Below are 17,882 nucleotides of genomic sequence, written 5' to 3'. Positions count from 1 at the left end.
TAGACGATACTAGATTCATGCTAATCGCGGGTAAATATCCGATATATATCGGAGATTTCACCACCTTGTAGGTCTTGTCAACCCCGATTTCCAAGGACTGATTCTAGCTTTGATACTAGACGATACTAGATTCTGTCAAATCGCAGGTGCACCTTACGGGTTTTGTCAAACCCGACTTCCAAGGACTGACTCTATCTTCGATACTAGACGATACTTGTTCTGTCAAATCGCGCGTAAATATCCGTTATATATTGGAGATTTCAGCTCCTTCTAGATCTTTCTAGGCCAATGTAACTTCGATATTGTATAGTCTAGTAGCCGTAAATATCGGATATCAAAGAAATGTGCAATGTCACGGTGTCCTCCGAGCCAGGATGTAATGAATGCATGAACTTATTTTTCGGTTGAGATACTAATATAGAGACGTTTGCAGCGGATGTACAAATATTTTTAACATGAGCTGACATAGATGTTGGTGTATCTAGAATTACACCAAGGCTACGAACTACAGGAGAGGAGTTAATGCTGATTTCGCCAACCTGTACATTACAAGTTCGTGGTCGCCCCACCCCCATTGCTAAACTTTGAGGAAAACCTTATAACCTCTGTCTTATTGTCATTCACTGCCAACATGTTGTTACTCATCCACTGCCGTATCTCCTCGATTCAATTTTCGATTTGTGAAATGGGGGCAGAAGCATGAGAACAGGTAACATAAAGCTTGGAGTAGTCTGCGTAGAAAATTGTCTCTAAACCATGTCTTGTAATAATGTCGTGTAAAGACCAAAAAGATCAACCAATGACTTGGCCCCTGACACAAATGATCCAACACAAGCTCTCATTTTCCTATAAACCGTACTTGTAATTTGAGCATGCACGTAAATATTTCTAGCTAGGTCCATGATTTGAGCATGGAGCTAGAAACATTTCTGGCTCCAAAGTTTGAGGAAGGAAAATGCATCGTTTATATAAATAAATTACGTAAGTCGTAACTGGAAGATGAGATAAGATGTCGTCATGCCAATTAGCCTGTATTGTCTCTATCTTTGTTGAATATGCAAATCATCATGCAGATGACTTGCGTTTTGCTGTGAGCTTGTCATGTGCATTTGTTTTGATTATGGTAAAGCCAAGGCCAGAGTTTAGTGATATCCATGCCATGAACAAATTTGAAATCCTGGGTAGGTACCTACGCAGTCTAATAAAGAACCCCCCATCTCGAGCTGTGTCCAGTACCAGCAATTTGACCGCTCCATATGCAATGATAATCTTTCGCGTTATCTTTCATTCGGAAGCAGGATGTTCTTATGTTTCTATATTCATGCTTGCACTAATATATGTATCTCTATTCAAGCTTAATATTTTTATTCTTTTTAAATATTAGCAGTGTTATTTACTCTTAGCCGAATTTCAGAAATATTTGTTCAATTAGTTGTCAACCGTATTTTCATTATTCATATCCAACTTCACGAAAAATAGGCCACGCAAGTTGACAATATCTTCCAAAGTAAATGACCCATTCCATTGTCAGAGTTTTGATTTTTAACAATGCATGAATTTTTGTAGTGTTATTCTGTGAGGATAGAAGCATTTGAAGGTTTTTATAGAGCGTGGGTACATTATATTTGTTACTGAACCATAGAGAGCTGTGTTATCAAATATACCCATGCTCAAGTTTTGTTGTTTTGTTTTTTGTGGTGAAAAAGTTACTCGTTCGCCGGGGAGACATCTACGCCTTGCTATGGGAGTTAGCCCCGGAAGCAGATCATGTTTCGTGTAGCAGTATTCCTAAAGTCTTATATTGGTGGGAATGAGACAGTTAACAGTGCAATATTCCTCACGTTGCTGAAAGTATTTTAAACTTCGGTTTACAAAGGTGTAACGTGTTCTATCTCACCGCCTTGCATCTCCTTAGGAAAATACAAATGGTATGTTAAAATTGAAAGCGGCCTGTTCTGTTACGCTGTATCTGTTAATTTTGTGTTGTTACGTTCAAGGTCTGCATAGCTGAATTTTAGTGTAGTGAATTTGAGTGCTTTGCAGGCGAGATGTAACGGATCTTGAGTGTAGAAAATGTTAATTGTTTGATCCTTTGACCAATCGCTTGACGATTACCTTTCGAAATCTGTGGGGTTTGGGGTGGGGGTGGGGGTGGGAGTTGAACAACTGCTTGTGATATTTTTTTTTCATTTTAAGGGTCAGCATTGTCGTTCTTCTCATAAAAAGAGATACGATGTCAACATTAATTTGGATCGTCTTGTACAGATAAGTGGCGATCCGGTTTGTTTGTTTCTGTTTTCATTTCTCCATTGTACCTTGTTGAGATGGCCGGACTTTCCCGAATGCATCTGTCAGTGTAATGTGTGTTGGTCTTTGTGCAAAGACAATATGTGTTTTGGGAATTTTTGCCATATAGGATATTCAATTTCAAGCTATTTTATTTCTTGTGAGTTTTCAAAGGGTTCATTGTAGATGAAAGTCGGTAGATAGGTTTTTATTATGATATATATTGTCACGGTGGGGTAGAGTAACCGTGATATTGCAAATATGTCGTTTTTTGAATCTTTCCAAAAGTAGATTTCTGTGTCATATTTTGAGATAATTTTCTTTTCAATTCCATGAAAAGTAATTTCGACGATTTCTGGTGACGTTTTCAAGCTCGTATGCTACGACCACATGTTTCATTTTTTTAATTTGTCGTTCAATTCGAACCTGTCGATACTGAGAGTGAGCGATAGCACAGCTATTTGGCATTTGATTTGGTTGGTTAACTTTTTTGGTTTGTTTTCGGAGTTTCCGAGTCTAGCATTCTTGTGTTCCAGGCAGATCGCTTCATGATGCAGTGAATTAGCGTACATAGACTGAGACAACACCAAGCGCTCGCAAGGTTGCGTGTAGGGGGACTTTAGTTTGTTCGAGTAACATGTGTCGAGTCAGGTGCAGCCAACGGAGCTATTCATCGTTAAAGCTATTTCAGGAGCAATATTTGAGGGCAGGGGAAATTGTAATTTTGCTTAAGCAGGGGACATATTTTTTGGTGGCAGGGGAACAAATTTTAGTTTTTTTGTCGGGCAGGGCAGATATCGGTTGATTGTCCCTGGGACAGGGCTTTGCGAAAAAACGAGAAGAGGGGAAGCTATTTTTTAAAATAGGGACAGGGGAAGTTGAGCCATGGTGTTTTCAGGGGCAGGGTAGGGTACCACCATGTCTGCAGGGGAAATAGAATGACAAAAATTGGGGGGGGGATTTTTTGCAGGGCAGGGGAAATCGGCAAGTTTTTTTCCGTCATAGAGCAGGGGAGCTTCAAAATTGACAGTGGGGAGGGGAATTAGGTAAAAATAAGTGGGGAGAGGGTAAAAATGAAGTTTGAGTGCGGGAGGGCAAGTCGAAAAGTTTTCAGTGGGAGGGCAAATTATGAACAGCTAATTAATTACCCTCATGACTTAAAATTAGTCAGTTCACATTACTTTTCATGCACAATATATCTTGTTAAAGGAAAGACTCCTTTAAAAGTGCATTATTCTTTGGCTGCATGTGTCGAGTCAACTCGTCTTTGATATACATGTGTACAGGTTGTTTTATGAAGAAAATTATGTATTCCGAGATTCTGTTCGTGGGGTTTGAACATTCTCTGATTGTTTGTCTGCCGGCGAATGTTGAATCGCATACAGTATTTTTCTTTGTCTGTGGTTGAATCGTTTGGTCGCGGTTTATGAATTTTACAACATTGTGGAGTTTGGATTGTTTTTTTGTTGTTTGTTTTGGGGGATAGAAATCAATTGTGCCATAGTCAATTCTTTGTTATTTCCATACATTGAGTTAGTTGGTGTACTCTCTTCATCCTCAATTTGTTGAGTGTCATCTGCATTCAATTATGTGTAGTATGGAAGTATTGAATGTTGAATGATTGACCTTAGCATATTAACTTTGTAATCTATTGCGTTGACGGTAGCGATACCTCGTCCTTCTTAAAATTGTTTTACTGTGATTTTTTGTGCCCGAAATGCAAATACCGCCATAGCAACACTAAGTGGCTAGGCTTCCAATTGTGGTATGCAACTCGTTATACCATGGACAAGACTTAGTGAGGAGCGATTCCAATCTGATTAAAATGTAGAACACGGCGACGTCTGTACTTGCGCGGTATTCTCTTGCCTATCGAGGCAACAGCTAGAAAATACGTCGCCGTAGCCTACTCTACATCTGATTTGAATCAGATTGGGAGCGATTCCTACAACGGTCGAAATAGAATGCCTTTATTTCTTGAAGATGCTGTTACTTTTGTAAATTTAATAATTTCAAATGCCGGTTTCCTGTATGAGTTCATCTTTTAGATGAAAGTCGGGCATATAATCGCTTCTTCTCTGCGAAGTTACCTGGATCTTGACGGACGGCCGGCGGGCTACCTAAGGAGTTAGCAAGCCAAGTGTCACGTGACCCTACCCCTACGTCACGAACAAAGCCCAGTCGAGTCAAGCCGAGCCGCCATTTTTGAACTGTCGATGTCGCGTCGCTTCGCGTATTGCGATTTTGTTCTGTTGCATTCCGCTCTTGGCACACATCAAAAGGTATGTATTCTTTATTCATTCAAATCTTGTTTCATCCTTTCGCTATGCACTTGATTTGTAGTGTGCCCGCGGTCCACCGCTCAGCAGTAACGCTTCCAGAAACGATTCGCTATTGTTTACGTTTCGCGAACCTACGTACGGTAATTTTCTGAACCCGCTCATAGTTTTGTGTTCCGTATTTGGTATATTATCACGGGGTTGGACCTGAGTGGCATTATTTATCGGGCGTAACTATTATTCGCATCTCGAGACCGACAACCATTGTTTACGCCTAGCTGTGGGTCCATAGCAGTGGTGTTTTCAGAGGGGATTCCTGCCTTTTACGGGCTGGTTTTGATTTACGATTTTAACCCCGCCACCACAGCTATGGGAAACTGCGTAGAATGGCGATATTTCGAAAAGTTTCCATCAAAATACCAACTACCAACACTCATCGACAGCTTGGTTATTAGGGACTCACCGCGACCAGAAATCCGCTTAAAATTCACTGAAATACCACCTTTTTCTAGCTTTAATCGACATGACTACCCGGAGACCGCCATTTTGCTAACCAACGTAAAACAGTTGGTCGAGGCTCTCTGCAGAACGTCACTACAGTGACGGAGGATGACCTCTCACCTTCTAAACACAAACTGAGATCCCAGGACTGATTTTTTTGCCCAAGTTAAAGTTTGATTTCAGTTATGTGAGACTGGCAATGTCCATATGATAAACGATGGTCATCGATATCACAGGATGAATTACATGTACTCAGTTTGTTTTTATAAGTTGAGAGGTCACCGCGACGTCACTAGTAATTTCAAAAATAGAGGATGGACATAATAGGCCTAATACAAAAAAAGCCAAACAATGAAAATGTCATTTTTTAGCTCATATTTGGTTTTATATATAAATACCAAAAAGAGCTTATATGATGAGTCTGAGTGGCATCTGTATGTCTGTATATTTGTGGGTATGTATGTGCGGATGTATGTCCGTCACACACAAAGGCTCCCATACCGCCAAAGCTACCGTCTCAGTATTTGGTGTACAGGTAGATGTAAGGGTTGAGATGTGAATTTGTTCAAATGTACACATCAGTGTCAAAAATGTGCAAATGAGGTAAGAAAAAGGGAAATACTGCAAGTGTGCAGGAGTGGTGGCAGTGAACTGAATCAGCCCACACATCTGAATAAGAGGATTTTGACCTTTAACCTATTTGTATGCAGGATACCTACATTATGTTTGGGAGTGGTAGCAGTTGAAACAGCTAATTGGTCATTTCCTGTCATTGTTTATGAACTGAGACATATTAACAGATCTGCTGAAACCATGGATGTCTATTTTTGTACATCCATGGTAGAAAGATTCTCTGCTATGCATGTTGCTAAAGTTGACCTTCAGTACCTAAAGTTTCAGACCTTATTTACTTTTGTCATTCTTCATTTTCTGGTTTAATATTTCTTGTTGTTTTTCTGGTTGTACTGTTCAGAAATTGTCATAACATCAACGTATAATTTTCCTGCACTGAACAGATAGAAATAACACTTATTGTTGATCTTTGGTATGTACCAAATCTGATCAAATTTGAGCGACACTGTATAATTGCGGTATATTTTGTTGTTGTAATATTGTTCGCATCAGAGTGTATGATCAGAAAAATTGTAGTTATTATACTTTTGCATATATTTTATGAATTCTGGGGAATTATAATAATATGTGAAATAAAAAAGATGGAGCCACTGTGCTTGATTTTTCTATAAATGTACAATGACACACCACTTTTTCAGTAAAATTTGGAAAGTAGAGAAACTAATTGAAATGAAATCACTTGTGAATAAATTGATGTTTTTGGTTTTCACCAAATTTCCTAGTATTCCATTCAAAATTTAAAAAATAAAAAAAAATATTTGATTGAATATTTTAACCTTCCAGTATTGTCAACTTTATAAAACTTTTATAAGTAGCATCTTGGTAGTATATACATGTATATCTAACTTTTTGTAAAAAACAATCCCCTTGTAGGTCACTGTCCGCAGTTTTTCACAGTTCGGCAATGCTTTATTTGGGTTCTCTTCAGTGGGCTACATTGTGTGACCTTTCCAGATTTGATTCACTCAAGTTAGCTTAGTTTGATAAATATAAATGTCCATTGATGAATCTAAAAAAGAATCAGTCTAAGAACTTGCCTGTGTACATGTAGCTCTACAAATAGCTGCCAAATTTCTATAACAGCAGTTTGCCAATATAATGTGCCAAAAAGCAAACAGGTAGTTGGTGATGCAAGAAAATTTCTGTTTCACTTGTAGATATAGGGCTTTCACACAGAAATTTCAGCAATACATAAAAATGACACAGAGTGTCTTGAAATACATGTTGGTTTAAGTGCACACTGGACTACACAATAATAATGTGAGTGACAATAAAAGGGAACGTTGAACATATGCAAGCAGAACTTCACATTTCATGTTTATTTGCTTCGGCACGTATATCTTGCTAGTATTGTGACTTGACAATTCATGATCATATAAACTGTATAAGGGGATTACACATCTTTAAAAGTTTAGAGGGGATCAGAAAAAAAGAGTTTCAATCATAATTCTTCTATCCTTATTGTAAGATTTACCAACACAAGTTTCACTGAATTCTGATGTTCACATGTATTTATACCTATTCATCTGTACGATGACAGTCAAGTTCTAAGGGGTTAGTTTTTGATTTGTGTTTATCACGTTCCAGAATGTCACTGCAAGTAGTAGATCATAACATGAAAAAATTCATCTTTTGAGTGAAATTGATTAGGGCCAGGGTGCTTCGGCAAAATATGTTAGGATCCACTCCAGTTGACTCAGATGCTGGGTCCAGTTGACATTGATTGAGCCCAGTTGACCAGTTACGTAGTGATCGACACATTTTGTTTATGTGTGAGCAAATGTTCCTGATGATTTTCTGTTCAATTTCCATGCAATCAATTTTTTAGTTACTACATCATCAAAGTATTGGATTTGAATTCTAGTTTATTTCGAAGATGAACAGTTATATTTGATACGACGTTTAACGAGATGATGGCACTGTATATATTGTGCATATGTCTGGCATGCTAGGAATACTGTAATTCTCCTCAACCTCTTATGTTTTTTATTTTGCATGCAAAGTACAAATTTTACTGCTTTTAACACAGAGCATAGAGGTTTTTGTAGGTGCACCCCAAATAACCAGATAACCATCATGAAACATGCAGCTATATTGTTAGAAGCTAATATAAATATCAGCTAAAGTACCATGTTCCTAAATTTTTGATATCATAAGCTGTAATATTGTGGTATTTCTCAATTTAATTCGCAGGAGGATGTTTGAAGAAATAAGAAAATTATGAGGAGCTTGCAGAGAAGCATCGGCGGTCTGATGCAGAAGGAAAATCCCATGTACATGTAAGTGTGGAAACGTTTACTTGTTTTTAGTCCCCACGGATAGGTTTGGTCATGTCTGTGCATGCGTCCATGTATCCGTCTGTGCACGCAGATATCTCAGACATGCCGTGGTCAATTTCTTTCAAACTTTGCACAAGGATAGTGCCCTACCCCGTACAGATGCACGTCGATTTGTTTCACAATGTGATCAAATTCGGCTGTGTTAGAGGACTTTTTTTTAGTTTACACCTCCATAGACTCCCATGTATAAGGCAGTTCTCCATAGACTCCCATGTATAAGTCAGTTCTCCATAGACTCCAATGTATAAGGCCAAGAAAAATAAAAATTTAGTTTCTCATCGTATTCATATTGCAAAAAGGATGCAGTGACACAGTTTTTAGTCCCAACGGATGAAGTCCAGGGGGCTTATAGATTGGGTCATGTCCATCCGTGAGTCCATCTGTTCACGCAGATATCTCGGACATTTTGACAAAATGTCACGTGACCTTGGTGACCTTTGACCTCAAATGAAAGTTTGGAATTGTGAAAATCCAACCAAGCCACATCCAGTATCAGCATACCTACAATTGGTAATCATGTCATTATGAAATTGCAACAAATTGTAACAATGTAGTTTTGCACCGAATCTTTGTAATATGATGAATCACCTGCAAATCTTTCCTTTTTTGACTCATCAGTGTTCTCCCCAGGCCGTTTAACAGGATCGGCCCGATCCTTTATTTTTTTCGCCCGATCCTTTATTTTTTCGCCCGATCCTTTATTTTTCATGCCGACCCTGTTTCATGTCCGCTGATTCTCTTTGGCTGAAGACCTATTGTTTCTCGGCGGCGATTTTGTCACTTTTATTTCAGCGAGCGTATCAAGTGTGAAACGGTTCTAATGTGGCGATAACACGACGTGCCAGATGATTAAAAGGTTTATTCCATCGCCAAAATGTGTGAAATGGTTGGACTGTTCTCCTTTCATGTCGATGCTTTAGTTGTTTTACACGCAATGAGGCAGGGTTATCGGGTGCAAAGCGCCCAAAGTCACGCTTGTCCGCTTGTCTGTGAGGAGAATAAATAGGCCGGCCGTATTGCAAATGAACATCGGCTAAGACGGATGAAACTTAAATTCAAAAAGCATGAAATGTGTTACGCTGCCGATCGTACAGATAACGGCCATTTTATACAACGGACATGGAGTATACTCATCGAAAGGCTCGGTGTAACATCTTTGCCAGCGGGCACTCAGTCAAAGCATGGAGGTAGTTCGATGGTCGGTCAAAGCATCTTTAACATAGGCAACTGGTTGAACTGCCGTGGCCACCAATGTCTCGGACTGGTAAGAATCCGAAGGTCAGGAAAAGTGATTTCGATCAGAAGTGGCTGAAATCGTACGATTGATTGAGACAAAAATCAGATGCAAAAATGTATGGTACTGCCGCGTGTTCAGATCGTTGCGTGTCCGAGTTAGGCAGTACGTCAACATGACGTTGAAGCCATGTGTGTCACCTCGTGTCACGCATTCGTAACTTGCATGGATTTGTTCGATTGACTTTATGAAACAATTGCACTTGATCCAGTTTCAAAACCCATGACCCGTTTTACAATATTCAAGGCACTATGAAATGAAAGAAAAAGGAACTACATGAGCTAAAATAATCATTCGTGTGATCATCTGAATACAACAGCTATGTACGTACGGTTAGGGTATACAGTATAGGTTCAAAGGTCGCGTGTGTTCAAGCGTGCCCATGCACGGCCGCGGCCGATGCTACGCAGTTGTCAAAGTTTCGTACGTTTGTCGAAGTAGAAGTCGATGCAATTTCAAATCTTATTATTGAAAATACCTGGTATCAATATTTTCGGGCTTCTCTTTATTATGAATTGAGTTTTAAAGTAAACATATTTCTCTGCAGGCATGCTCCTCTGACTCCGAATTGTAAGTGCAATATTCAGTCCCATACGAACTTGTCCGTGTGACTGTTTTGCCATGGACATTTATAATAAAAAAGACGTCCATGGTTTTAGAATAGCAATCTGGCTACAGACAAACATGTACCGGTAGTAACAGAGGATCACATTAAACGTCTGATTTTGAATGTTATTCTAGAAAGAACTGGAAGACTTTGAATGAAAATATGGATGTAATATATGAAGTGCTTAAAGTGCATGAAAGATCTTACTTTATCCTTTTATTGTGGGATTTTTTCTGATGCTATGATGAAGTGACGTTTGTATTACATAATTAACATAAATTTAAATAGTTTTTGTTATGCAAATTAGCCGATCCTGTTTCAGAAATTTCTGGGGAGAACACTGCTCATTTTCTGCCAACTCAACAATGACGCAACCATCAGAATGAAATAAATTGAAACAGTGTATGATTTTAAAGTTATACATGTGCACTGAACCACATGTTTGTCTAAGAAATGCTGATGTAGCGCTGGTGCCGCAATGCACTAGCCTGGTACACGAGGAACAGAATAGCGTGGTATATTGCGATATATAAGAACATGTAGCGAGATGTAGAGATATAAAATCATGTCGTGTAATTTTTGCGCACAGTAATTACAATACAGCCAAACCCCCTTCCCCCACCCCCCTAAAAACCGAAATTGGGTTTACTGTATGCATACTTTAATTATGCACGGCCCCCTAAGTAAATGTAAAGTACCAAGCAAAAAGTTAACCTTGACCCTAGATCACATTCCCTCTACAACAAGTGACTCTGCCTAGATGCAACATCTCCTGATGTAATTTTGTGCAAATATGTGTAAACCAATTAAGCAAATTTAGTACAAATTGTTTGCTACTCTGTCAAAATTCATTGGAGAACCCTGGGTTTTAGCATCTCTTTGTGAATGTAATTGCTTTGAAATATGCAAATGTTTATGTCATCCAAACGCTCAAGCAAATGCAGATGAAATGACAGGTGTAGTGCAATCCCAGAATTTGCAGATTTTAACCTTAATTGGTCATCCTTATGCTAGCCTGGCATTGACCAAGGTTACAAAATACGTTCAAGCATGGCAAGTTATTCAGATCCATTCTCTTGGTATATTTAGCAGCAACAGACCTACATGATAATATTTATACAGAAAATTATATAATTAAAGTGATTAAATGATTAAAGAATCAGAGTTCTGATGAAATGAATGAATGAAAGCAATGAATTATACAAAGACGTGTTGCCTATACCATATCATAAAACATGTTGCATAGTGCTGTGCCACATGTGAATAGTAATCTTTCACGAATGTTGATGTTTGATTTTTGACAAAAATGTATTCCCTTTTCAGACACTAACTGTGGGGCTCGCAACACCTTTCAAGAATTCTGCAGATGTAGTGTACACAACATGGAAAATCTGACTGTAAGTAAATCTAGGAACATGTGAAAACACATAGCTTTTGACATTTATTTTGGCTGTGGCATCTTCGCCAGGTGACTGGGTGCCATCCAATATGAGTTTGAACCTGATGGAAAATTTACTGTATTTCAAAGTTGCACCTACAAGCCAAGTTTAGAATCCTGCAAATGTACATTAATCTTCACAACAGTGCCTGTGATCATGGAGATAATTGTTGGTGTTTCACTTGCACTATACAGAATCACTTTGGAACAAGGTAAATGTTTATTTAAAGCATGTTTTCCACTTGAATGTGTAATCCAGTGTCACATGCACTTACGATATGTTGCTATCATTAGAACAAAAATGCAGAACAAAAATGACTTTATTCATCATCAATTTGTATGCTTCCCTTAAAATTTGGTACTCTATATTTTGACATGAAGTGCAAAACATTTCATTCTGAAAAATCTTTATGCATCTTCCATTTTCCATACACCCAAAGAGCAACAAAGAGTCACGGAGTATACCCTATAGCCAAATGACTACAGAGGAGTCACAGAGTACACCACATACAAGTGGCATCAGAGGAACTGCAAAGACAAGGGTAAGACATAGTTTAATCTGTTATCAGGGGATTTGTGATAGTGGTTCGATGTAAGTGTTCACCTGATTGTCAAGATTTGGTGTCAAATTAAATAGGTATCAAAGTCACATCACAATTCTTTTGTTGAATTATCAAAATTACGCAGAATGTGTTTTGGATGCATATGCACTTCAAAGCCTGTCACCCTCTTAGATCATTCACATTTGTTATTCCAAATGAATAACAGAAAGCCGAAATGTTTCCAAAAGTCATGACTACAGTGACATAGTCAATTTATTTCCTGCTCATACGCTATAGCGCACACACACACTGTTTGTTGTGAAATGGGAATATAACAGTGGACAGTTCCAGGTCTTTTATGAAATTTTTGAAGTTAAACTCAAGACTTCATGATATCTTTTAGGCATTGTTTGTGTTCTGCAGATGCTACATTGCTAAATCCTGACATTTTCCATACACAATGAGCTGTATGGTATTTATGAGTAATATTAATGTAATTTTTAGCTCCCATAGCCATATGTATATATGGCAATGGAAGCTATTCTTATAGGCTAGGGAACTGTCTGTATGTCTGTCCGTCAACATCAAAAACTCCAAAAGCGCTGCACATTTTATCTTGATATTTGGTGTGTACATGGATGATGGCTTTAGATGAGATTTTGTTCAAATGAAGTTGTCATTGCCAAAAATATGCAAATTATTATTATTATTATTATTATTATTATTATAAACTTTATTTCAGACATTAAGTGATTAAGTGAAAAAATGTAAAAACATTCAAAATTGAAAAACTCAATAACCACTGAGCAGATTACATGAAAAATTAGCATGTAAGTACTTTGGGCTGACCTGAAATGATTGTGCACATCTTGGGTCAGTATGTTTGACTTGCTATTTTTCATGAATTTTTTTGTAATTTTCTCCCTCTTTTGGTCAAAAAATCTTCTCTGAAACCACAAGTCCGATTGATTTGAAACTTGGTGTGGAAGTGCATAGGAGTGGCCTTTCCCAGATTTGGGCAAATCGTGGTAAAATTTGAATATTTTTAGTTTACACGTCCATAGACTCCCATGTCTAAGGCAGAGCTCCATAGACTCCCATGCATAAGGCCACGAAAAATAAAAATTTAGTTTCTCATCATATTCATATTGCAAAAAGGATGCAGTGACACAATTTTTAGTCCCCACGGATGAAGTCCAGTGGGCTTATAGATTGGGTCATGTCCGTCTGTTCGTCCATCCGTGAGTCCATCCGTTCACGCAGATATCTCGGATATTTTGACAAAATGTCATGTGACCTCGGTGACCTTTGACCTCAAATATATATATTTGTCCATAACTCAGTAACCACAAGTGCTACACCCTTCATATATGGTATGATGGGACACCTTATGACGCCACATATTGTACCTCATTAATTATGCGCATATCTAATTTTGAGCAAGCCAATAGAGCTAGAGGTCTGATTTTTGGTATATAGGGATAACTTAGCAATACAATTTTTTTGACAAAATGTCACATGACCTCTGTGACCTTTGACTTTAAATATACATATTTGTCCATAACTCAGTAAACACAAGTGCTACACCCTCCATGTATGGTATGATTGGACACCTAATGACGCCACATATTGTACCTCATTAATTATGCACATATCTAATTTTGAGCGAGCCAATAGAGCTAGAGGTCTGATTTTTGGTATATAGGGATAACTTAGCAATACAATTTTTTTGACAAAATTTCACGTGACCTCGGTGACCTTTGACTTCAAATATACATATTTGTCCATAACTCAGTAACCACAAGTGCTACACCCTTCATATTTGGTATGATTGGACACCTTATGACACCACATACTGTACCTCATTAATTATCCACATATCTCATTCTGAGCAAGCCAATAGAGCTGGATGTCTGATTTTTGGTATATAGGGATAACTATAGGATAGAAATTTTTTGACCAAATGTCATGTGACCTCGATGACCTTTTACCTAAAATATATGTTTATGTCAATAAATAAGTAACCACAAGTGCTATGTCCTTTGTATTTAGTAGGATGGGAGACCTTATGACAACACACGCTTTACCTCATCAATTATGCACACATCTAATTCTGGGCAAGCAAATAGAGCTAGAGGTCTGATTTTTGGCATATAGGGATTAATTAGCAATTAAAATTTTTTTTCAAAATGTCATGTGACCTCGTTGACCTTTGACCTTGATTATACATATATATGCATATCTCACAGGGCTTGACAATTCCTATCACCCGACGCCGGGACAAGTGAAATTTACATTCAGGCAAGTCAAAAATAAAATGTGGTCGCCCGCCGGACAAGTTGTTTATACAACTTCTGGCGCAATCAACGCGAACATAAGTTGCGGTTTGAGCATGTATTGCCTGATTTGCGTTGTCGTTCACACAAAATAAATGTCAATCACTGACTTTTTTTAGATACAACTGTGATGTTTTTCTGAGATTCCCTTGCCGACTCACACAATGTTGCAATTTTTCGATGACGGTCATGAAATTGTTTCATCTTCCTATTTAATAAGTCGCTCAAAATTTGGCGTAAACAGCATTTCTTTGTTGTATGCTGACTGCTCCGCCCCAACAAATTAGGTAAAAACCCAATCATATTACTTAAAGGCGATCGACCATGCTGTAATTCAAAATCATTTTAAGCGGCCTTGCGAGGTAGACAAACATTGTTGGCAGATAGTTTGTGGAGTGATCACTGTAAATATGAGTATTTTACAGTAATATTTCCACTTAAACGCAAACAAGCATTGTGCATTTTCGCGAGCCAGAGCGTAATTTCCGCTCCGCAGACCTACGCAAAAATCAAGCAAAGCTGTTGCCGCAAAGAGGCGCGTGGTTTACGACGATGGGCTCTGTGTAACTCTGAGAAACGACGTTGTGATGATTTACGATGACACCACGAGGGCCAGCGTGAGTGGGATCATCTGAGAATCGACGCTCGATGTGATGATTAGAACAATGTTTCTGACAAAAGATCTAAACATAAGCGTTATGATGAGGAAAGTCGCAGTAGATGTTACTCCCGAAATGTAAAGCACAGTGGCCTTGGTTGAAATATGACGGTTCCACAATGTTCTGTACGTCGTGTCTCAAGTACCCCACCATTGCCAAGCCACTGGGGAAGCGAAATGCTTTTCTTGACGGATGCGACATTTTTTGCGTTGAATCGATAAGGTCTCACAAGTTTAGTCAACCGCATTTGGACTGTTTGGCGCATCACAGATGAGATCGTGACGGGGACAATTATTGTGGAAATTTTCGGGTCCCGCTGAGCCCGATTAGTTTTCACTTGCCAACACCCCGATCGCATGCACTCGCAATGCGTAAACCGAATGACGACGACCAGCGACAGAAACTGACATATCTTTTTACGATGGCATTTATGCTTGCGAAACACGGGAAGCCGATGTATGATATGTAACTTCAATGTTAGCCCTGCGTACAGGTCTGTGTGTTACGGGCGTTATACGGCCTCTTGTGGTGGAGGCTGTATAACGCCAGGAACACACAGACCGTACGCAGGGCTATTTCAATGTGAACTTTTAAGAGAAATCAGCATCAACATCGGCGAAAATTACCAAAATAAGAAAGCCCTGAAAGCCGCTACGGAATTCGTCGCATTTTGGTCCTGATTATTACAAATGGAGGACAAGTAAAATATTTGTTAGGACAAGTGAAATTGAAAATCCGCTTGTCCGATGGACAAGTGAACAGGAAAAAAATTGTCAAGCCCTGTCTCAGTAACCACTAGTTCTATACCCTCCAATTTTGATAGGATATTAGACCTTAAGATGTCACATCTTGTACCTCATTTATTATGCGCATATGTATTTCTTGGCTGGCCAATACAGCTAGAGGTCTGATCTTTTTTCCCGATTTAGAACCATAACTTAGACATGCTTCATGTGTTTCAAATTGGGAACAACGACATAGACCTATGTGCCCATAGATCTCAACATATACACTCCAGTGATACTTCTTGATGACATCATTTCCCTGCCCCATCAAGACTAATACTCCTATTACAAGTGGGGACTATGTCATTGTCAATGACTTGTTGATTTAATGGTTGTATCACAGTATTCGATATTTCTAATTCTGTATTTTTTCCATTTTATATTCTGAATAAATACATTAAACATATTTCACTGTCTCCAGTACATTACATTTTGTATTTTCACTTCATGCACTTTATCCCTTTCACACATGTTCAAATATCTGACCAGAGAACAAACACTAAATAGTCCAGGATGGGAGCTAAGTGTCATTTACGCTATTTTTCTTCATTTCACAGATTTGAGCCAAAGAAGCTTCACAACTCAAGTTAAGATTGAAAGAGATACCTAAGCAAGGTAATTGTCTTTACAGTAAATGCATACAATTGCACAGGGCTGACAATTCCTATCGCCTGGTATGGAATGCGCATTAAGAATACAAAAGGTACATAAATGAGTACTGACATGACTTTGTTTTAGTTCATTCGTGGTTTCTGATTTTATTGAGGTGGTTGTAGGGAACATGATCAACAAATATGAATATGACTAACAGTTGTATTTTATTACGCTGACCTACTACAAACTTTATCTTTTATAACTGAAGCTTTGCGGACTAAGCTGATGCATCTTACAGGTTTGAAATAACGATTTGATCTCTACCTCAGGACTTCATTATTAACATGTGTGTTATTTTGTGATGACTGCAGCTTTAACGGTACCAATAATGCAAGGTCCTTTTTTGCTTCTCTTTTAGGTTAAAGCAGTCATGACTGATGAACTTTTAAGGAGGGGGACTGGATTGTCATGTTGTACGATGAACTCTGTTGGCCACATCTTGAAGATCTCAGGGGAAACAGTAATAGTTCATATCTTGCAAGGAGCTGCAATTCATCAAACTAGACTGAGTAGAAGTTAGAAACAAAAATATCACTATACCCTATTGGAATACAACTGTATGGGGAAGATCCAACCGGACTCAGTATAAATAATAAACAAAAAATAAAGGAACAACATATCACCTGTGGGGGTTGATGTAAAATTAATGAGGGGAGGATGTTAAAGGTAGCTGCTTCATCATAGGAAGGAGTAGAGAAGTTGGGAACTGTATACATTGGAAAGCACTACATGTAAGGAAGGAATAAAGTTTAAATAAATAAAATTTAATGAAGTTTAAGCATCATGTGTTTTTTTTGTGTATTGGTTTCTATGCCTCTGGAAAGGTCCATTTTTGAATACACATACAAAATGGAATATTGACCACAAATACTCTGGAAAGCTGCTGAAAAAAGCACAGGAAAGTCGTCAAATTTAGAGAGACTTTGATAGTATAAACTCTACGTGTGATTTGTCTCCTTGTGAGCTCTTGAATGTCATTGGGAAAACCTAAGTTCTCAGTCATGAGCTGCTGTCTCCAGTGTACCGGTACTTTCAACTTGTAAACTATTCAAGACAAACACAAGACTTTTTGAATTGAATGATTTTCACAACATTTTATAAAAGTAAGGCCAAAGTATTCAGAAATTCTTTGTTTTGTGTCCGCACCTTGGCAGGTGTTTGGCAATATTCTTGACAGAGAACCAACAGTGGATTAATAGGCCTTGACCTCCCAGCTTCTCTACCCACAAATCTTTGTTCAAAAGAGTTTGTAAAATGTACTGAAAACACACTCATGCTTGCAGACTTTTACATTGTAGTGGATATTATGAAAGTGAAAGGGAAGTTTATGCTACAGGTCTTGAATTTCTTTCGGTAACCTTTTTTTGGCTGCATGATGTGCAGTGTTGCAAAGCAGCTAATATTTTTGTGAAAAACACCAAATGGCAGAATAATTAGTAATAAATGAAATAAGGAGTTGAAGCAACAAAGTGTAAATTTGTAAGCAAAAATGCAAATGGTGAAGACAGGAAATTAGATGAATGGGAAGA

At 38.3% G+C, this 17,882-nt stretch overlaps 1 long non-coding RNA gene across 1 annotated transcript; it reads left to right on the top strand.

The window, feature by feature from the left end:
• Positions 1–4,425: 4,425 nt before the first annotated feature.
• Positions 4,426–17,141, top strand: LOC139128037 (uncharacterized). Its single transcript, XR_011551168.1, has 6 exons — positions 4,426–4,568; positions 7,893–7,978; positions 11,263–11,336; positions 11,818–11,919; positions 16,257–16,314; positions 16,712–17,141. It is a non-coding gene; the product is annotated as an uncharacterized lncRNA (long non-coding RNA).
• The last annotated feature ends 741 nt before the right edge of the window (positions 17,142–17,882 follow it).

This window comes from Ptychodera flava, unplaced genomic scaffold (genome assembly GCF_041260155.1).
Source record: "Ptychodera flava strain L36383 unplaced genomic scaffold, AS_Pfla_20210202 Scaffold_41__1_contigs__length_1339820_pilon, whole genome shotgun sequence".
NCBI classification, from domain to species: Eukaryota; Metazoa; Hemichordata; class Enteropneusta; family Ptychoderidae; genus Ptychodera; species Ptychodera flava.
This window is presented reverse-complemented; position numbering and strand designations above follow the sequence as displayed.